Genomic DNA, 23,374 nt, shown 5'->3' with positions numbered 1-23,374 from the left:
GAAGATAAGAAAGCAAATAAGCTGGGATTAGAACTACAGGCTGCTTCACTCCAAATCCCAAGCTGTTAACCAAAACCCTACGGTGTGGTATATACTGCCACAGCAATGTCTTTTAGGTTTTAATGCCAGAAAAATAAAGGTCATTCCAGTGGGCTACAGAAAGAAGTGAGGATAGAGAGATGGATGTCAGGTAAAATGATTCAGCAAATTGTACTGAAGAGATTTGCCCCCATATTATTTGGTGTTTTCTATAAACTTTCAACATACGTTCACTGAGATGTGATGATATTTTTTTATATTTGAACTGTTTTGTGGGCTTAGGTGTTGCTCATTACATGAGATGGTATTCCCGGTTATTATATAGTGCTGTTCTCCCATTAATTTGTACTATTAGTGGGGGTTTGTCGCCTAAAATATAGTGGGTTAATTTTTTCATTGTAACTTAGAAAAAATCATAATGGAACTGAAGATCTGAATATCCTAGTGGACTGAGAACCTGAGGTTCACAAAGTCTAAGTGACTTTTCCAGAGTAAAGAGAGATTGTTGCTGGGATTGACCCAGGACCCTGGTCTCAGGCATTCCCTTCAGGTTTTAATCAGCCAGGTTATGTCACATCTCTCTTGTCACTTGCCTTTGGAAAAATGTGCTGGCCCACAGAAGTTTGTTCTTTATTACCTATAAACATCCCTTAAAGGAATGGGAACAACAGGTCTCCATATTGCAGCTTGTGCAACTGACACTAGCTTCTGCTTCCTGAGCCCAGCTCTTTGCCAATATGTGATTTCTAGAAAAACATCAGGAGGTCCCAGCAACAGGCAGAAAGAGCTCTGGAAATGTTAGCCTGCTCTTATTGTGTACCTATATGCCTGGGACTGGGCATCCTTTTGCCTTTAACGAGATTTTGCAGTGACAGAATTGGAACAGATTGCTGGCATTATGGCAGCCAGGATCTTGTCAGGAGGAACTTGGCAGTGCTCATAGGTGTTATGATGCTGGCTTTTTGCTCAAGGGCAAGAATATTAAAGGGAAATTAGTGATGAAACAAAGTGAGAGGCAATGTCAGAAAAGTTTAGAAGATAAAACTGAGAGCAGTAGATACTTGGAAATTATTTGAGGTGTATATACTTTGAGACTTTGCTGACTGGAGACATAGAGCCAAGAATTGCTTCAGTGATCTTCCTTCATAAATCTGCATAATAATCTCTCGGCGGGGATTTGGTGAAATTACAAGTAGTCATTTACTAAATTGGGTTCAGTGTGTGTATCATGCACGCCACATGAATATTCAGTGCAGTGAATACTTCCCAAGCTATGTTAAAGTTAACACATAAGCTGAATATAATCAAGTAGAACTCAAAATTGCATGCTTACTTTAGCCTAACAGGGGTCCTACGTCTTAAATAATTGTACCCGCCCCCATCCCTCATTCTAGTAAAACAAAATGCAAAGCCTTTTCAGTATTTGTATCTGATTTTTGGCATAAAGTAGTTTTCTTTATAATAGAGGATTAGGATAATAATACACAGGGCTATGAATGGTTCCTTAGAATGCCGTGGCAGCTGCCAAGCAGATTCAGGAGGAATGTTTAATTACAATGCTCAGTAATAACAACAAAGGAAAAGTTCAATGAGAAGAAATGAGTCTATTATGAGACTGAGGTCTGTGCTCAATAGAGGAGGTACAAGAGGAGTCTTTTCCAGACCACAGACATTTCTTGTAGCTAAAGCTGCCTTGGCCACTGGCGGCATTTTACCACAAATTCTCACCTTATCCACCCCCCCCCACCTTCAAAGAAACTTTTTAGATGATTTTTCAGGTTAAGAATACAAAATTACTTCTGTTTCTAAAAAAACGCATTTTCCCCCGAAATGAAAACTGTTAATAATTTTTAGAGGAGAGCTGATCACCTCCAGTTCTGCATAACCACAGAGCAGTTAACCAGGTGCCATACACGTTGAGTTCTTGCCCAGGACTCTATAACAAAGTCACTGTGGAACTTCAAGCAACGAATTGAGCTCTCTGACCCTCTTTCAACTATAAAACTTTCCATGCTATTCTGATGTTTAATCTATTTTGAAAATATTCCTTTGGGAACATTCTTGGTCATAATAGTTTATATTGTCCTAAAATATAACATGATGTTTAGATCCACAGTAGATGGTCAAATGGAGTATGTAAAATTTTATCCAAAGGTAAGATTTATGTATACTTTATTACATGGAAGATGTTATGCTAAACGTGCTTCACATGCAAAATGTCAGCATATAAGATAGTTTTGTTATTATTTTCACCTTATAGATACAGAAATTGAAGCTCAGAGAGTTTGAGTCACTTGCACAATATCATATAGTTAATAAACAGCAAAACTGGCATTCACACTCAAGTCTTTCTGTGTCTGACAACTATAGCTTTCCCCATTCTGCCTTTCCTTCCTTTAGGACAACTTCTGGAGATCCAGTGAGCTTCCTACACCCATTACTAGTGTGTGCTGAGGAGCCTGGCTTGGGTTCTTTATTGAGTGTGTTACTCATCTAAAGAGATTTAGAGTAAGAGATGGAGGAGAATGTTTTTTAAAGGACAAGGCTTTGAATGTCAGAGGAGTTCACAGAGGGAAAGCCGGTCATCCATTGTCAGTGTGCTTAGTAAATAATCAGTGAGCTCTGTTTTCTTCTATCTCTAAGGGTGTTACCTTCTTATAGATCTCTATGACTGTGGGGCCAATATGACAGACACAGAAATATGCAAATACACAAATGGTAACTGGGAAGACAGTTCATGACAGTGGGTGACAGGTCAAAGCAGGAAGAAGTAACCTCACTTGTAGATCTGACCAATTGGGGAAAGTGTTGAAAAGATAAGACAGGGACTTGGGGAACACACTAAAGGTCAGATATGAGAGATTTATTTCAGCAGAAATAGTGTGTACTGATTAGAAGACACAGAGGTCGCAGCTAGAGAATGGGTGTGGAGCTGTCTTGATGATGTAGGTTGATGAGGCAAATCTGAGGAAAAGAATTTAGTGGTGGTTATCAAGAGACATGAATAAAATATCTGGAATGAGATTCATCAGTCTCAGGTGGCGAGGTGTCAGGATTGAGTTCTGTCATAATGAATGCCTCTCAATGGGAGTATCTGTACTTGGAAAGAAGCCAGAAGGGAACCTGTGTGTCAGAATCAGCTAAAGACTACAGCAATTTATGTAGAAAATAAAACAAGATTTCCCAAACATGAAATTAAAGCAAAATTTATTTTTCTGTAAAGAAGTTCAAATTTAGATTCCATAAAACATGATAATCATATATGGAAATAGCTATGACTTGTCAAGGAAAATTATAGAAGACGACGAATATGAAGGCCTTTGGGGATTCTTACAAGTCGTGAGAAAACTAAAGAGTATTTTGAAGAGGTAGGCGAGATTTATTATGTCAAAGTTGTAAAACCTATAGGAGATAATTATGTTGGAAAGTAAGCTTTGGCAATTGGCCTGAAGGGCTTTGGGGAGATCAAAGTGGTCAGGGGCAAATTGAGTTGACAAGAGTTTCTCCTTGGATATTTGCAACTGACAACACCATGGGGATTAGTGTCAATGTTGGGCAACCATAAAGATAAACACAAAAAGTCTTTATTCTTAAACTCATCGAATCCCAGTCTAGTATTAGAGGGGAGGCCTTTCTACATTCATAGTGTAAGTAAAGAAACAATCCCATAAAAATGGGGCTATCCATCTTATTCTAGTTAGAGGCAAAAATGTATTTTTTATTTTAATATAAGGAATCTAATTCTAATATCTTTATTTTTTGTTAAAATTTTGAATGTTACTATAGTAAAGTAAATGACTGTAAATGTAAATCAGGGAGGAAAGTATCAAGGGGTCATTAGAAAAGATACTAATTGTAGTATTGCTGATGAACCTGGTGCTTATAAAGTCAGAGGACTGAAAAGGGGATCATCTTTCCATTTCCTGGTAAGGCTCCTTGTAGGCATGAATCTAGGCAGTACTCATTGGAAGTGTATGTATTCAGGGTTGGATGGGCCTTTACTATGCTCTGCTTAGCCAGCTAACAGAGCATGGAGCACAGCCCCAATGAGGTCAGACTATTTATGGTCCTTGGTGACTTTACTTAGATTACAAACGAAGCAGCCTGCTTTCAGGAAACAACATTCAATAGGAAGCCTGACCTTGTACAGACAAGGAGTGAAGCTGGAAAAATGCATTCTTAGGCCAGAACATTTTCAGTCCAGTTGTCTTAGGTTCTTTTATTTAACTGTTTGTGCATGTCAACAAACGTTTTTGGCTTGTCTGTAAAGCAAATGATAAATGTTTGAAAAAAATAGCAAAAATCAAACAAAGCAAAAGGGGATTTTTAAGTTTCTTCTCCAGAACTTTCTCCTCCTTTGTTAAGGTTACTTTTCCTGTGGGTATAATGATCAGATCAGTAAACTGCAACTATGAACTCTAGCAAAAGCAAATGAAGTTATCTGATGTTAAAAAGCAAAGGTGGCCCATCTGGTTGTCATCCACTTTGATTATGATATATGAAATTTAGTGTGTGGTATAAACAAAGATGGGAAAACATATCCAGACATAATAATTTTTCATGCTATAGTCTTTCAATATGGAAATGCCTAGGCAGCATGTCTTTGCCAGCATTCAATAGTTCTTTTAATAATTTTAAAGGGGCTATATACCTTTTTCAATCAGAAGCCTATAGCGACTTCAAACTTTTCAACAAATGCCTGTCTCTGTATCCTGTTTACTTCAGCAGAACTTACTTTAACACTAGTTTAACAGCAATTGACCATATCCAATGACCTTGAAAATTCATTGGTGAGGAGTAGGTGAAGTAATTCACATTCACATTTTCATTTAAAGTTCAGTAAGCAGGAGTTAGATGCTTTATGAGGGAAATTAAATTACAATAGAAAAATAAATTTTTAAGAAACGAACAGATAGAAATGTGATTTCTTAGAAGAATGGATATGATTTAGCATTTCAAGTTTCCCATAGCTGAGTGATTTGCTGAAAGCCACACATATACAGGTATATTTTATGCAGTGTCTCTAATATGGAAACAATAATTCCACCCTGCTCTATGTTAGAAACAAATAACATGTAAATGGACTTTGAAATCATGAGATTAATAATACTTTATAAATGTGAATGACTCAGTCACTTAAAATAAACCCAATTGAAATTATACCTTTAAAAAGGGTTTTTATAAATGAATTGAATCAATTAAAATAAAAAAAACATATAGCAATACACTCTGAAGGAATTACTTTGGAGAAGCTGAGCTTTACTTTAATGGCTATGAAAAGAATTAAGAGAAAAGCTAGTAGATTAATTTGCATTTAAGACATGACTGTTATTGTCTTCATCTCAAGTTAGAACCAGTATTTCTAGAAGTTTCAAATGAGTGTTTGCTGATATGTGGGAAGAATTCTGCATTTGGACTATATTTTAAGTACAGAACATTATTATTAGTTCCCCCATTAAAATTTAAGAAATCATTCATAATATATCTTCTGTGTTTTAAGCAACATGCTCAGCACTGGGAATATTGTGAGATGGAAAAAAGATGGCTTAGCCCCTAGATGCAGGCCATCATAAAGATTCGACTAGAGTCCTTCCTCATTTTCCTTGATAGAAGACCTATCGGAATGCTGTTGAAGACCATTATGTAGGAGGACAGAGCTTCATCACATGAAATATGTCCAGGACTTTATGGCTGAGTTCTAGAATATGGACTTAAGAAAATGTAGAACATAGCCAATGGACACATTAAAGAGCATGTTGTGATGCTCCTTAGAGGTCTCTGAAGACCACAGAGAGGATGTTCCACCATCCACTAAGGAGGGCAAAAAATCTTGTCTGCCAGATTTCAAGTAAAATAAGGAGACTGCTTTGTTATAATGATCTTCTGTCTGCTGACATTAGCAAGATGGGCTGAGGGCATGGCTTGATTACAGACAACCTGTCCTTGCTTCTGTTCTTACTTCACACAAAGTAGGCAACCTTAAGCTTGTTTTTCTCATAAAAATTTGAGTGAGTGGGAAATGAGGGGTTATTCCCCTCATGTCTTCTGGCTGCCATGGGGTCTGTTGAGGTTATACATCAAATCTGCTCTCACCTCTGAGGTAATCCTGTCCTCCCTGAGGCTACGGAAAGGTCAACAGAGACGAAAGATCTCTCACTTTCCCAGCAGGTGCGTGTGGTGCTTAACGTGGGACCATTTAACAACTAGCGAAGTTTAGAATTTTACTTGGGTTTTTTGCTGGTTAATTCCAGGACCATGTACCTTGTTAATTTGTTCTTAATGAGTTCATCAGCAGTGATTTAATACAACTTTGAAGAACAGCTTTCTTTAGTCTTTAATTCGCGACAGTTCCCCTTCTATTTGGCAGTACATTAATGGAAATGGAAAATTGCCTCATTCTAAATGTCAGAATAATACTGCACCAAAAACAATTCAGTCATGTCTTTCAAACCACGCACATATGGTTCATCACCAAATGTCACTGTTCTTCCCCCTTCCCCCCGGGTCCCCCGCCCGCCTGTACCTTGCCTTCTTATTTTCTTCCTATTGGCCTGCCTCTGCAGATCACTGTTTGGATTAACTTCCTAACATCTCTGCATAAGCTTTATTTTTCCTGTCATCCAGGAACCAGTTTGCGTTTCACTAGTTTTACCCGGAACCTTGGAATTGGCAGAGTTCAGAGATCAGGTCACAGTTATAGCTTTCAGTAGTGCAAATTTCTTTCATCTGCTCCCAAAAATTAAAAAAAAAAAAGTTTGTGAAGTTTCTTCATATGATTCTTGTACATAATTTTGGACTGTTTTTCCCCACTCTGTCCACACTAAGGCACTCTGTCTGAGCAAGTTTCTGTCTAGAATAACTGCTTTTATTATGAGTATTGTAGCTGTGATTTATTAGGTAAGTTCATGAGAACACCTACCACAGTTGCACTTAACATAAAGATACACACTTTTCTTTTTAATTTTATTTATCCATTTTTATTGGAGGGAGGGAGGGAGGGAGGGAGAGAGAGAGAGAGAGAGAGAGAGAGAGAGAGAGAGAGGAAAGAGATAGAGAGAACAGGGGGAGGAGCAGGAAGCATCAACTCCCATATGTGCCTTGACCAGGCAAGCCCAGGGTTTTGAACCGGCAACCTCAGCATTCCAGGTTGATGCTTTATGCATTGCGCCACCACAGGTTAGGCAGGATACACACTTTTATTGCAGATTCTATTTCACCAATACTTAAAAGACATTTCAATAAATTTTTAAAAAATTAGTCATATGCTAAACTATCTAAAGACTGTTCACTTTTTCAAAGGGAAGATAAAAGGTAGGGCCATTTCTAAAGTTATTGATCAAGCATCAACTTTCATGGGTTAGTTATCCTCTAAAGATGTTCTTAAATGCTAAATTCCTCTTTCCATAAAGGATCCCTTCTTCAGATAGTAGTATTTTGAAGGAAAGAAAAACCATTTGAGAAAAAAGAATCTTTACTCTCAATTGTATGCATCTTTTTATGCCCTTATATTTAAAGAGCTTGTCTGAAACTAGAATTTTGAATCCTAATTAATTTATTGGTTCTGCTTTTGATTTCTACAGGCAAATCTGACTCATTTGAAAAGTATAAGTCTTTTTATTTGAGTAAATGTTTTCTATACATAGAGAATAACTTGTCGAAGCAGTCAGAAGGTAATCAGAGGGTGACTTGTAGTTTTGCATTACAAAGGCAGAATCAAAGAACATTACCTGATTTTTTTGCTTTTTCTTTATCTAGTGGTAGATATTTGATATTTGCCAGTTTTACTCTGTAGAGACTGTATAATTACTATCATAATAATTATATATATCTTCATGATTTATTTAGCATCCTTTATATGACAGGCACTTTATGAAGGTTATTTAATTTTTCTGAAAACAGTGAAGTGGGTTTTGACAGAGATTTAAAAGGTTATTTGACATTACAGAGATGGTATGTATGGGAATATGTGCTTTTCTTTTTCTCACAATTTTTCTATTATGTGTATTATTTACCTTAGAGCAGAAAAAGAACATAAAGAGTCTATTATCTACTCTCCTTTGTTGTCAATTGTCATCTAGCCCCTAGAATGCTTCTGGTTGATATAGAACTCATGTATTCCATACTTGAATAGCTCTAATGATAGAATATGATTCAATATATGCAACTGAAGCAGGTCCTATACTTTAGCCCATTGTCTTTTTTCTACCTTCTGTAACACCGTAATTAGTCAAGTCCTTCCTCCATGTGATACCTTCAGTTGTTTGAGGACACTACTAATTCCTTGAATTGATTTCTCCTCTATGTAAAAACTTTTACAACTCCTTGCTTCCAGGTCCTTCAGGGGACATCATAATGAATTCTGAATACAGGACACAATAGGTCTTACGAAGTCTGAATCAATGTAGAATAAAAGAGGATTTAATTTTGGCAATATAGTTTTTATTATGTATATTCACTCAGATGGTTGTGAGTATAAGTGTGTGAGTGTGTGTGCACATGCATGTGTGCTCACATGCCTGGATTATATAAATTGGGGATGAAGTAAAAAATAAATAAGAACATAAATCTCTTGCCACTAGATTATCCATTCGATACTAGTGTGGTTGACTTTTTGGACCCAACATGAAAATTTATACTCTTGTATAAGTTTATACAGAATCACTTGGCCAACCAGTGTACCCCATGTATAAAATGCACTTTTTTAAAAAAAATTGGGGTCTAAATCTGGGTGCGTCTTATAGCGTGGTTGTAGATTTTTTTACTTGCATTTCCCGCTTTTTCAAGCTTGTTTTTGCGCTCATTGTTGAAGACAATGATTCGTCATCAGACAGATGAGGACAAGCTAATGGATGGGAGTTTTGACAGTGATGAGGAGTTTTATGAATTTTATGATGAACAAAACCTGATTTAATAACTTTATCTAATACATTTTTTTTCAAATTTTGGGCCCCCAAATTAAGGTGAATCTTATACATAGGAGCATCTTATACATGGGGAAATATGGTAATTTTTAATTGTTTCTATCATTTGATGCTTGAATTTCATCTTGGCCTCACAATTTTCTGACATCATCACATTTCATAGATTTTTTTTCTATACTGTCAGTCAAATAATATACAAATATTAAACTAGGCCATGCTTATAAGCCCAACTGCTTGGCTGTAACCTAAGATTTGCTGATTTATCCTGAACTCCGCAGAAAAAATGGGAGGCGCCACTGAGGCCCCTGCCTCTGTCTCCAGGCAACACTTTCGTTTTCTTGTGAACTGTAGTTTTGTTTGCAGTCTTAAACCTGGTGGTTAGTCTTTCTGCCACTATTCTTACATATTCTTTGTTCTTGGCTCCTTCTGTGAAAATACCACCTTGGTTTTGTAGCCCATTTCTTCACACATAATTAATCCATAGATGAAGTAAAACACACAGAAACATAGTCATTACTGGAGACTTTCTATGTGTATTAAAAAATGCATGCCAGGAACTGTGGACTCTTATAAATGCATCAAACACTTGCTTCCTGGGATTTTTTTCTTTTAAAGCAAAATTCAGTCAATCATACCATGCGTGGATACAAGGGCATCTTGCGATTCCTCCCCCTTTACTTTCTCATGGAGCTTCTAAGAGTGTGCGACCTATGGCTCAGGCTCCGTGTTCTACTCATTTCACCCACTGCTGGGACCATAGGAGGTGCTCAGTGCAGGTCTGCAGACCTCTGCCTGACTGAATTCTGATCACTCATGATTGTTTTCATTGAATTTTATTTCTAAGCCCTGCTATCCTTCTGTACCTTTCTTCCTTTTCAGAATTACTACCCTTGGGATGATGCTTTCTTTTTTCTCTGTCTTTTAAAATTTTGTGTTTTACAGATGAAAGTTCACTTGCCTTAGCTTGATATGCCCTTTCTTTGTGACCATCACACCCACAACCCCATCATGTCCCCATAATCCTGACAATTTCACATCACCAAACACCATTCTTTCTGGAGGCTCAAAATCAACAGCTGTAAATAAGCTCAAGGTCCAGAAGATATGATCTTGTCAGTCACAACCATATTCACTAATACAACAAGCAAACAAAAGACTAAATTCAAAGGGGCTTTTCAGAATGCTAATTTTCTTCTTTGATCCAGAAGCAGTTAGAACATTTTCAGAGTGCCTCTTCTTTGCCAAGCACAATCAAAGGTATGTTCATATAAGTTCTCTTTAAGGTATATGAAAGACATTTTGGTCATCTGTTGTTTTTTTAAATTGTTCTGTTTGCATAGGCTGATTAGAGAGATGAAGGGTAGAGCTAAAGTATTTTTTACAAGTAGAAGAAAATTTAAATTTCCTTTGAAAGGTTTCAAATAAATGGGTTGATTTATTATTTAAGTAAAATTTTATTTATATAAATACATGCACATGATATTCAGTAATATTAAACGACAAAGGCAAGTTAAAAACAAAACAAAACAAAATGTTTTTTTTTTTCCATGACCAGAAGATCAGGTACCAAACTAATGTTCTGTGATTGTTGACTGGCTAGAACCAGCATATATAAGAGGTCAGAAGCTTATCTTCATAAGCAATTTTAAGAGCAAAAAGTTTTAGGTTACATCATAAATTCTTAGGTACAAATCCACAATGCCCTCCCATGCCATTAACAATGTGAGAGCTTTTTCTTGTTAAATAGGTTCTCCAGTTATAAATAGTAAGATGTAGTGGACAGAATGCTTCTCTAAGAGTCAGGGGAGCTGGAGTCTAGTATTTCCTTCCATGTTATGAATGACCTCCAATGAGTGATTGCTAGATTCTTTACAATATACTAATCAGAAGAGGCAGGTAAGTCAGGGCTAATAGGACTAACTTGTTGGGACCAAGGCCTGATATCTAAAATATAGGATCTGTATTACTTTCCTAGGGCTTGATTGTTTATAATATAAATTTAATCTCATTGGCTTAATAATGAAGGTAATAACACTGAAACTATATAAAATCAGGTTCTGTATCAGGAAATCTTTTATCATATCCTCCAGAAATAAGACACACCATTGTGAGATTCCAGTGTTTTCTAGTCAGTTGAATATCTGCTATGGAAGACTGTTGAGTCTTATAATACAGTTAAAAGCTCATACTCAAAATAGAAGAAGAGACATTTTCAAGGCAATCTATTTATTTATGGGCCCAGAGATGTCACGGAGGACATTTAGGAAATGTCATCTCTTTAGGAAAACTGTGATATGTTTTCCTAAAGAGATGAGGTTAATTCAAAAGTGAATATTCTTGAAGGAACATTACAGAATAAACAGAGATATAAATGCTACCTTCACTAATTTTGTATTGTTTGAGCAATTTTGGGACAATCCAACATATTCAAAGAGGGAAGTAAATTTGCTGAGAAATAGATAGCCAATAAATATTTATTAAAATTAGGCAAAGAGAGAATAAATTCTTAGTGGTTAGAAGAATTTGATTCTCATCTATTATTATCAAGGCTACCTATTTCAATATACCTTTGACAGCATTTTCTTCTCATTTTAACTATTTTGTTAATTCTGTATAAACTATCAACTATCAATCATAGCAACATATTGTCATTTGTGGTGCTTGTGTTATATAAGATGTGAAATACCTGTATATTTCTTCTTAATAATTTTGCTTCATAACAAATACAGGTTCATTCATGTTGAATGAACAATGGATTTGACATCAGAAGGTCCGGTTCTGCCCTGGTCCTTGCTGCCCATTTGACTCATACCTTCTGTTTTTTAGGTAAAGGCCTTCTCTAAGTGTCTTTTTCTTTTATTTTCAAAGTAAATAAAAGTAGGGGATAAATGGGAAGGTTCCTGGTATAAACAATCTCTGATTCTTGAATTACTAGTAGTATTCAGGGTTATACTGAATGTTTCCATTCCTCATCTGCCTGGCTTGATGGACAATTATTTTTCCACTAATATTTTTCTAACTATTCTTTACCTCTGGGAGAGCCACCTGCTCTCTTTTTAGTGTCTCTGCTCTATTTTCTGTGTATTGGTACCAAACCATGTGTATCAATTGGGATCAGTGCAAGATAGAAAATACTAGAGATTTCAAGCAGTGTTTAATTCAGGGAGTTGGATGCTAATAGAGTAGAAGGAACAGAGGTTAGAAAGTAACTAGTGGACTATGGATTTGAAGGTCACACCACCATATTTGCTTCCCAGAGGTCAGAAACTGCTGCTACTGCCATACTTCCCCCATGGCCATAAAGTAGGTGACCAGAGTCTGGGGTATAGAGTCTGGTCACTACAAACACACTTGTATACTTTGCTTGCTAGCATTAATAGAAGCAGGAAGATGGTTGTTACCTCATATTCATTTTAAACTGTTATTTAAGTGTATCTGGTGAGTCTGAGTTCAGGCATAGAAACTTAGTTTTAAGGACATATGAAAAATGTGGGAATCAGCTGTCCAATCTCTTCAACTAGAGGAAAGATAGAATTGTGGTTAAGAAGGCCAACTGAAACATCTACTATTTGACATGCTGAATTATTTTATATGTATGTTCCTACAAGTCAGTAAGTTTCCCAAGGGAAGTGACCATGTCTTGCTAATCTTTGTATCAAAAAATTAAGAATTACACGGTCCATTCAGAAAATGTGAACCAACAGTAAACAATGGTAAAGAGCTGAACATCCTATACAATGGGCTGATAAAGTTTAGTTGGGAGGCCAGTGAAGGCTGGAGTGGTCAGGGAGTTTTAAGAAAAGATACAAGTCCCAACATGAGTTCTGAAGAGTGGTGGACTTCAGATGCACACTAGCCTAAAGATGAGATGTCCCTATTAAGAGAACCCAAGAGCTGGCACCAAGGGTGTTTCTTATCAGTCAGGAAGTTTCTCACACACAAAAACATTTTTCATTTATTCACTAATTCATTTTGAAATTATTTATTAAGTACCTACTATATATGCCACCTATTTTTCCAGGGCCTAGGGATATGGCAATGAAAAAAAAAAAAACAGAGAAAAAATGATCATAGTAGTACTGAACTTGAGTAGATATAACAGATGTTGGCACATTGTTTGATACTGTTTTTATTTTTATATTTTGTAATAGTTTGTGTGATTGAATAATTCTTTCTTTCTCTTCTTACATATGTGTTTATATAGTCCCTAGTATGTTTGGCAATGTAGAAATTCTCACTTAGGCTCTGCCAAATGACCTCACTGTCTAAATGTTTAATAGTTACATTATACTATAATAGATGTTAACAGAGTTACAGAGAGGAAAGTAATAATAATATGTTAAGTAAGGACTATGTGGTGTAGTAAGACTACTTCCCATTCATCCCCTACTTTTTGGGAAAACATGAGTTGATCGGGTCATATAGTAAGTAGAAAGGGTGTTTAGTTTGGATTTTATGTAAAGATTTGTTCAAAGCGAAAATAAGATCTTTGCAGAGAATGCTGAATGAGTTTAGACTCATATCCATCTCCCATAAATATTACTTTGCCCAATCTGTTGATGTATATCTATAGCAAAATCAAATGCATACCCCTGACTTAATCAGTGCCCTCTGCATTATTTTATCTGGATCGTAAGCTATTCAAGGGCAAGGCCTCCTCAATTTTTCCTGATCATTCTGCAAATTATTCCCCTATCATTTTACCATTTTACTTTTATTTAGTAAACTACCCAGAGCTTGCTTGAAAAGTTTCTCCCTAGAGCAAATTGCTGGATGGAAAATTTATTATTGGAGAAGTGTCACTGATTTAACTTTAGAAAAGATAATCCCAGAATGATGCATGCATGTACGTTCTATATTTTGTCTTCAATATAAAGTATTTGAAGTAAATTAGTTATGACAATATCAAATCAGTCCATATTTTTAGTTATTGTCATTCTTATAACTAATCTGCAATCTGCTTTCATTTTATAAAAATTATAATATCAAATATATAAAACAAAGAAAAACTTAATTATCGTGGAGTTAGAACAATAAAGATACAAGTATTATTTTAATGCATTTTTTCTAGTCTTCTCATGTAGCTATAATATAAAAGAAAAAATAGCTTTATGAATTCTTATACCATTCTTTAGATTGGTTACAAGTGGTTTCTGCCCTCCAGTAGGCTATTCTTAGTCTACCTTTTTATGACTCCCACTCAGAGCTGTTTCTGGTTTATAGCAATTGGGGGTTATCACTCCAGACTTCATGCTCTTAGAAGATCCATAAGTCAATGGAGAATAAACTCCTGAAACATATGAGAAATAATTGGAAGAGGAAAAAGAAGTATGTCATCCAAAATGAGGACTAAAATTACCTACAATGCTCTTATGGTTATATTCAGCAGGTATAATTTTGATGTCCTTTAACTTATTTTCACCCCAAATTACAGTCCTTAAGCTTCAGGTTGTCATTTCAGGAGATAGTGTCTTCTTTCTCTTCAAAGCTTCCTTTACATTGCCCTTGACCTGATTCATTTGAACAATTTAAGGGAATGTTTGCATAGTGGGGGCATATAAACTGCTGCTTTTCATTCTTATCATTGATCCTATGAACCCCTAAGTGTGAGCTCAGTTCTATTAGTTTAGTCCATCAGTTGATACTCATCTTCTGCACTGCCTACAGTCTTCTCTAGTGATTGATGTTCACATAGAATGGAGGTGTCATCCCTGGTTATCCAATAGGTCGCAGGTCCTGTGGCCATCTCTGGTTAGTTATACATTATGGCCACATTATCCCTGAAGATTATCCAAAGACCTGTGATTTAACTATCTAGTGTATCAATCAGTCTAGCATGCTTGTGTACATTTTCTGATGTTAGAATTGTAATTATGAGCTTATGTGGTGTATTGTTTACAAAGAGGGCCACAATTACTCATGTATACTTAGAAGTACACCCCTTTGCAATGTGGCTTGGCTGTTTCTCCCATTAAGATGTATAGTTTACTTCTCCGCCCCTTGAAGATAGGCATGGCATGTGACTTGCTTTGGCCAACAGAATAGTAGCAGTTATGCAAACAATGACTGGTAAAGTGTTTGCACATTGGGGCTAGTCTTCTTTCCCTGTGCTGGGAAAGCGCTTGCCAGGTGAATAAGCTGGCTTTGCCTCATTGGGGAAGAGGGACAATGTGGAGACAGACCCCGCTGTCACAGGCCAGTGCAGCCCTGTCATCTAAGGAAGGCCATCCTGAATTTGCCATCCTCCAGTGAACCAATCCAGACTAGAAGAACTGCCTAACCAACCCACAGAATCATGTGCTGTACAGGCCCTGCATAGGAACACAGAACAGGGACAGAGTTCAGTGTCCTGAGGCAAAAGCCACAGTGACTTTACTGACAAAAGTATTGAACACAGTACCATGCTGAGAGCAGCACAATAGGGATAGAATGAGCAATTCTGATTATTAATAGGTGGGGACATTTGAGCTACTTCCTTTGCCTTTTAATCCGATCTAAAGAAGTTCCCCTTACTGATTTCCTCATTCTCTTCTTTTTCTCTTCTCTGCTTCCTGACTTCTTCATTCTTAACCTTATCTATTTGTGTGTATCAATAAATACCCATAGGACTGGGGTGGGGGATGTCTCATGAAACCTGTATCGGGGATTGTGAGGCGGTCTCCCCTGGTCCCTTGGTGCATGCCATGTGGTCTCCGAGTAGTCACTGTCTCCACAACAATGTGCAAATAAAAGCTTGTTTTCTAAGAGCAAGTTTCTTATGAGAGTGGTTTTTTAAGCAGTAATATTGAACTGATGTAGAGACTGGGACCAGAGTGACATGCTGCTGTAACAAAACTCAGCACATAGAGCAATGGCTTTTGGATCACACAGCAAATGGAGGATGAAAAAAATAATGAAGAAACTTCTGATAAAGCCTGAAAAAATAAAAAAGAAAAAGAAAAGGCAAACAGGCTGTGAGCAGAGGCTAGGAGAGTGGTGAGGAAGCAGCAATAGCTGGCTAAAAAGCTAGTGATCCATGTTATGTAGCTGCAAAACAATCGGCAAAACTGTCCCCATATAAAAATAAATGTACCCAATACACCTGCAGACATGCCAAGGACGGTTTTACAGACAAACGGTGAAAGCATCACTGGCTTCTCCTAGCGGCACCTGATATGATATAGCAAGAAGACGAGCTAAAGAAAGAACGATTTGGCAAGCAGGATTTAAAGATGTACAGGCAAGCCAAATTTTCTGGATTAGGAAATAAAGCTGTTTTTTATCTTTAGTCTCTCCAGACAGCAAGAAAAAAAAAACCCCTCAAATTAAGAAGTGGTTTTATGGTCAAGGCTAAATCCAGGGTATGGCTATCAGATCCTTGCTCAAGTCCTCTGAAAGTTTAAGGTGCTGCCTCACGGACTGTTTCAGGTAGACAAAGTGGGTTTTAGTCATTTGTAAAGCCAGTTGCTGGGGCCACCATCCCAGCTGCCATGCCCATGCAGGTTCGCATTGGATTTGGACAGTCAGTAATGAAACAATGGAGCCAAGAACTGGTGGGCCATCAGCTTTAATCCTAGCTTGCACCTGGCGGGCAAGAAATACACACATTGGGCTCCAAAACCCACTCATTCAGTGCTCACAAAGCTACTGACTTATCTGAGTTTCCTAGAATCAAAGGTTCCTAGCTCACCAGACTTATTCACCTCTGTTCCCCATCTCTTTCCTTCTCCCTGCACAAACTCTGCACAAACTGGCCTCTCACTCAGCACTCCACCATCTTGGCTGCTTCTCTTGACCTCCTCCACATGGCCCCTCTCTGCTCTCCTCTCTAATACTAATCTCAGGAACCGAGAGAGCAAGCTCCCAGTCTGCCCCCATTTTATAGTGCAGAAATAAAAATCTTCAATCCAGTACACAAAATAGGGAAGTCTCTGATACAAGGTCCACCCCACATCAAAAAGGGTGGGAAAGGCTTAGTTCTAAAACTAAGCCCCAGGCTACAAGGATCCAGCCTGCCCACAGCCCACCCCCAACACACATTAATACAATCACACCCATCCCAAGCAATCACCTTGGTGATGGGCTTCCATGTGGGCAGCACCATCTTTAACAAAGATATATTTTATCTGCCCAACATCACTGTAAGAGTACGTCCCCCTATCAGCCTGACAGTCTGCCCAAACAGAGGGTGTCTATTTCCAACGAATTTGTGGATGTAGCTTTTGGGGTACGGAGTGGACAGAATTCTACTTTCTAAGGGAGCTCATAATGCTGGACAAAAGCACTGCAAGGTTTTGCCAAAAAGAATAGGAACAGTTCAGAACCAAAGGAGGCCTCTGGGCCCCAACTTAATGGCTTCTAGAGGTCACAGTTACGAGCAGCACAGTACGATGGACTTGGGAACCATTACTGGGGATTAGAACTGGTGCTCAACTAAGGACCCAGACCCTGCCCCTGGAGGAGAGGTTCTTGTTAATATTTCACAATGGCTATAAACCAAGGAGACTGCTCTATACTTCTGTTCTTCGCCCTCTGAGTGGGAGTTCTATTGCTGTTACGTTTCACTATTATGTGTTGAGTGTGTGTAAAGTAGATGGATACTTTTAGTGTATAAATCTTTGGATAAAAAGAAGCTATAGCTGAGGAGCCAGACCTGAAGGTCCTCAACTGTATCGGGACTTGTTTAAGCGAAGATCTTGCACTTCAAGCCCAATACCATAATAAGGTATAATTTTGAGGGAAGAGAGAGAATGTATTTTGCTTGTGGGAAGAACATTTATTTTGTGGCCAGAGGGCAAACTATGGTAGATTGTTTGCAGAGACGGCCACAATAATTCCTGCTGTCTTTATCTACACTTTTCTTTGTAGGGTGAGTGCCATTCTAATGGAACATGAGGAAGAGTTTGATTCTTGCTCTTTTGAATCTGGACATAGCCAAGCAACTCGCTCAAGGCAATGGGAAATGAGGAAATAAAACCAACCCCAGGCTCATAAATGTTTGCATGTTGGGATTTGTTCTCTGTGGCTGCAGAGTTCATCCTCCAACAAGGTTGTGACAGTCCTGAGCTTGCCTGCTGGAGAGACCACAGAAAGGACAACCAGTGAGGAGCAGCTGAGGATTGCCACATTGGAGAATGAAGCTGTCCTGACCATCCACCTCCAACTGAGCCACCAGCTGACTGCAGCCTCATGGGTGAGGCCCAGGGAAGACCAGTGGAGCTGCCCAACTGCTCCCAGCAGGAAGTGCCCACCCACCAAATCACAATCTATTATATAATTGTTGTTTCAAGCAGCTAAGCTTTAGAGTGTTTTGTTGGGCAGCATAAGCTAATTGGCCCAGATTCTCTATTTAAAATGCAATTTAAAATGGGAGAGTTCCATTATATTAGTTTTTTCATTAAATATGGTGACATAATTTTTTTTCTTTTTCTCTTTTTGCTATTGCTTTCATGTGTTTGAGTACAGCCTTTTTATCTTGCCTCTCAAGTCATTCCATTAATATTCTCTATGCTTTTCTTTCTTTGTTTGAAGACTTTAGTGCTTGATTTTGAATTCCCTTGCAAGGTGAACTTGTAGGTCAGCAGTTTTGACCTGTTTAATTTTGTGTAAGTTTAACCTGGCACATTTATAAGGTTCCCACTCTTCTTTCTGGAAAAGTCTTTCCCTCTCTCCCTTTAAAGATTCTTTGACTCCCTCCCTCCCCCCCTTGTTTTAAATAGCCTCCTTCCTTTGCCACTTAGGCATTTAGTGTTTATTTTCAAATGCTGGTTCTTTTAGGCTGAGGCAAACATTTTTCCTGAGTTTCCAATCAGCTGTTCTTAAACAGTCTCCAGGCTTCTTTATGGTTATTTACTTTCAAAACTATTTCTTTCAGGGTTTCACCCCCCCCCCCCTAAACACACACCCAAGAGAAGCCCATATTTTGTAATAATTCCTTTTTTTTAAATGGAGTAACTTCACGATGAATACTTTTGGTTTTCCTTTCTTGCCAGAATGTTGGAGTTAATCAAATGGTAATTGCTGTTAAACAGGCACTCCTTGAGGAACAAGTCTTCCCTGTGAATATCCCTACTAATGAACAAAGCCATCACCTACCCTCTCCTGAGATGTTGGAAATTTAAGGCTTCCCAGTCTACCTAAAGTATATCCCTAAGCTATTGGGACAATTCGGACAGAAATGAGGTCAAGAGAAAAAATGTTATTTTGTTATTTATTTTGGCCTTTTTTTTTATTAATTAGCTCTCTTCTCTGAAAACATACCTTTGTAGCATTTTATTACAGTTATTTGTAGAATTATTTTATTTTCCATTAGACTTAAGACATTGAGGGTCCACATTCCAGTCATTTTTGTATCTCTTAAAATAAACTCAGCACGTAGGAGATAAATTATAAATATCTGAATAAATAATTAACAAATTGCTGAATGAACCCAGGCTATGAACTAAGCTAAGAACTTCTTTGGTGGGAAAGAGGGAAGGTTACACCAGATAAGCGGCCCTTCTGAGTGAACTGTGACTCTCACAACTGTCAAGTTTCTCTCTCCTACCTTAATATGCCTCCTTTAATGAAAAGAAATAGAACTCCATAGTATCAAATAACATGCTCTTTCCACATTCCCAAAGGCATACGTGACAGAGCTATCATATATTCCTCAAAAGGGGTTTGAACCTGTGGTACTTAGTTCTGTTAATACCTCCATGTAAAGCGAGTAGCCAGGGCCACCATCATAGCCGCCTGGCCCATGCAGGTTCACATTAGATTAGGACAGACAGTAATGAAACAATGGAGCCAAGAACTGGTGGGCCATCATCTTTAATCCTAGCTTGCACCCAGAGGGCAAGTAAAAACACACACTGGGCTCCAAAAGCCACTCATTCAGCGATCACAAAGCTACTGACTTATCCGAGTTTCCTAGAATCAAAGGTTTCTAGCTCACCAGACTTATTCTCCTCTGTTCCCCATCTCCTTCCTTCTCCCTGCACAAACTCTGCACTAACTGGCTTCTCACTCATCACTCCACCATCTTGGCTGCTCCTCCTGGCCTCCTCCATGTGGCCTTTCCCTTCTCTCCTCTCTAGTGCTAATCTCAGGAACCGAGAGAGCAAGCTCCCAGTCTGCCCCACTTTATAGTGTAGAAATCAAAACCTTTAATCCAATATACAAACAAAGAAATCTCTGACACAAAGTCACTTATCTGAGGCATAATGGGATTCCTCATGAGAGTGCACCACCTCATATCATGCAACAGTCAAGGGTGTGGGGAAAAGCTTAGTCTTAAAACTAAGCCTTAGGCTATGACCACCCTGCCTGCTTACAGCCTGTCTTCCACACCCAATGCAAACTATAAGTGAGCAAACTATATGTCATATTTAAAAACTTATTTGACCAACACTCCAGAAGGGGGAGAAGAAGCTGTAAGATAGCAGTGGCGTAGCTTTTGAATCTCTCAGACTACCCATGAAAATAAACAAAGCAAAGACAAGAGCAAACCCAAAGACCCACATACAAAGTTATATAACAAGGCATCGTCCTGAGCCTCCAAATAAGAGTGGTGACAAGCCACCAACAATTTACAACATCTGTGTGGAAATGAGCAGAGGGAAGGCAATGGGGCTTCTGTTAGTTCTGAGAATTGTGAGCAGTGGACTAATATGAGAACAGTAAAAACAAACAAATAGACAAATAAAAACAACAACAAAAAAACTACGCCAGGGTTTTATAGGATTCAATTCAAAGGTGAGTAGAATGGATTATGTTGCTACCAATTCTAATGGTGCTAGACGCATCAGGGCCTATAAACGCTCAAAACTATCAAGACAAATCTGCCTTCCAACACAAAGCCCTGCACTGAGGTGGAGCTGCTTGGAATACAACAGAAATTGAGTAAAACAGAGAAAGTAGGGCTAAAGGACTAGACAGTCCAGATCAAGGTGAGGGAAGAGAAGATCTCAAAACAGACTAGATCATATTGTTTTGTTTGAAAACAACAAAAGAGGAAGCTCTGGAACCATGAAACTAGAAGAGTTCTGTGGCCCACACCTCCTTTGCAAAACTTTCTTTACATAAAGGGATTATGGTGGTACCCCATTAGTATACTTACTAAAGCAAGAGATAAGGGGAATAATATTACTACTGAAAATAAAAGCATAGCAAAATGACATACCCACAAAACATTCAAAAACTAAATGCTAATTGTGGTAGGCAGAATAACGGCCCCCTAAAGATGCTTATGTCTTAATCTACTGAACCTCTAAATAGTTAGGTTGCCTGGTTAAGAGGAATTAAGGTTGCTAATCAGGTGGGAATGTAATAAAAATAGGGAAATTAGCCTGGATTAACCAAGTAATGTGATCATAAGGGTCCTTATAATTTATGTACAAGAGGGAGGCTAAGGAGGGGGAACTAGAGAGATGCCCGCAAGAGAACTCAGCTCAACATTTCTGGCTTTGAAGATGAATGAATGAAAATGCACCAAGGAATGTGGGTAAGTTCCTGCAAAGAGCAAGGACTCAGATTTCCCCTGGAGCCCCCAGCAGGAGCACCACCTTGCTGGTACCTTACTTTCAACCAAATGAGACCAGTTTTGGATTTCTGACTTCCAGAACTATTAGATAATAAATATGTGTTGTTTTAAGCCATTAAATCTGTGGTAATTTTGTTCTAGCAAGGTTAGGAAGGTAATGCATGTATATTTCAAGATGATCTAAAAGAAATTAAGAAAATGATAGAAGAAATTATGATAGAAAAACATAAATGAAAAAGTTAAAATGCATATGAATAAAGTAATTGGAGAAAAGTAAAATTTGGGGAAAAAAGATGAAAGATTCAGAAAAGATAAAGAATTAAAAAGCTATTTCATAAATAAATCATTCAATAAAAAATACAAGCATGAAGAAAACTACTGATAATGCTTTAATAGAAATGGAATATGGAAAGGAGAAAAATTAAAAACAAATTAGAAAAATGATTAAAAATGGATTCAAAGTTAAGTGACAGAGAGGCTCATGGAAAAGGTTCAACACATTTTTGACAGTAGTCGTTATATGAAAACTAAATCAAGGGAACAGAAGGTACAACTCTAACAACTAAAAATTTAAAAAGATTTTAAAATGAAAGATTATTTGAAATTTATTAAAATGTATACTGAATGCCTTAGAAATTCTACACAGAAAGGCAAACATCAAGGTATAACGTCTAGTAACAATATTGGATTAAACAATTCCTCGTGCATTGAAGTAAAAAAACCCAAAACCATTCATAATGAAAGAAAATCGGATTGTCATTGGAGTTTTCAACATCAATACTTTATTCCTGAGATTGAAGGAGTAACATTTAAGATACCGAAAAAGAAAGGAAATGTGAGACACGTTTTCTTGTAGACAAATCTGCTGTCAACATAAAGGCCAGAAAGAAACAGCTATGATCGTGGAGTAATTCAGGAAATACTGTTTCCATGAGTTCCATCTGTGTAATGGACTAAAGAATGAGCTTCAGCCAACCAAAGAGACAGAAAGACTTTGAAGTTAATAACGTAACATCTATATTTTCTGACAATGTAGATACAGAAAAATTATTAGGAATAAAGAGAATATGGGGCATGTTTATGAAAAACAGAATAAGCCTGTTGAATGCTTTAAAAATGTTAACTGGGAGTAAAAGAATATTGTTTCATATCGAATATTGTGCATAAGGGTAAGGTGGAAGAAAAGAAGACTACCTAATTTAACATTGCTCCAAGTAGGGAATCAATAAACTACAGCCAAAATGAAAATAAAGGATCCTATAAATATATATTAATATAAGCTTTTAAAAGTATTAGTATGTGTTTGCATACACATATGTATTATACAGGGTGGGGCAAAAATGGGTTTACAGCTGTTCATGTATTAATAATACAATAATTAAAAATAATAATACAGTCAAAGAATAAACTCTGTTTTGCACCTCATGACCGTAAACCTACATACTTTTGTTCCACCCTGTAAACTTATTTGTATAAAACAGAACTAATGAGTCTGACTTGTGCTGGTGCAATGGATAAAGCGTCAACCTAGAATGCTGAGGTCACCGTTTCAAGTTTCTGAACTTGCCCGGTCAAGGCACATACAGAAAGCAACTACAAAAATAGATGCTTCCTGCTTGTCCCCCATCTTTCTCATTCTCCCCCTCTTTCTCTCCAAAAATAAATAAATAAATAAGTAAAAATCTAAAACAGAACTAATGTAAAACATATGCTGACCATGTCAATACATGTAAATAAGCATAACTCATCCATTGAAATGAAAGGTTAGAATAATTAACAAATCATAATTGAACACTACAATAAATACTAGATGTCTGACAAAGTATAATTAAGACCAAATGCATTAAGAGACACACCATGAGATCTCATAGAGCTAATGGCTCCAATTCCTCCAATAACATTTTATTAACTA

The sequence above is a fragment of the Saccopteryx bilineata genome, chromosome 1, assembly GCF_036850765.1.
Source record: "Saccopteryx bilineata isolate mSacBil1 chromosome 1, mSacBil1_pri_phased_curated, whole genome shotgun sequence".
Lineage (NCBI taxonomy): Eukaryota > Metazoa > Chordata > Mammalia > Chiroptera > Emballonuridae > Saccopteryx > Saccopteryx bilineata.
This window is presented reverse-complemented; position numbering follows the sequence as displayed.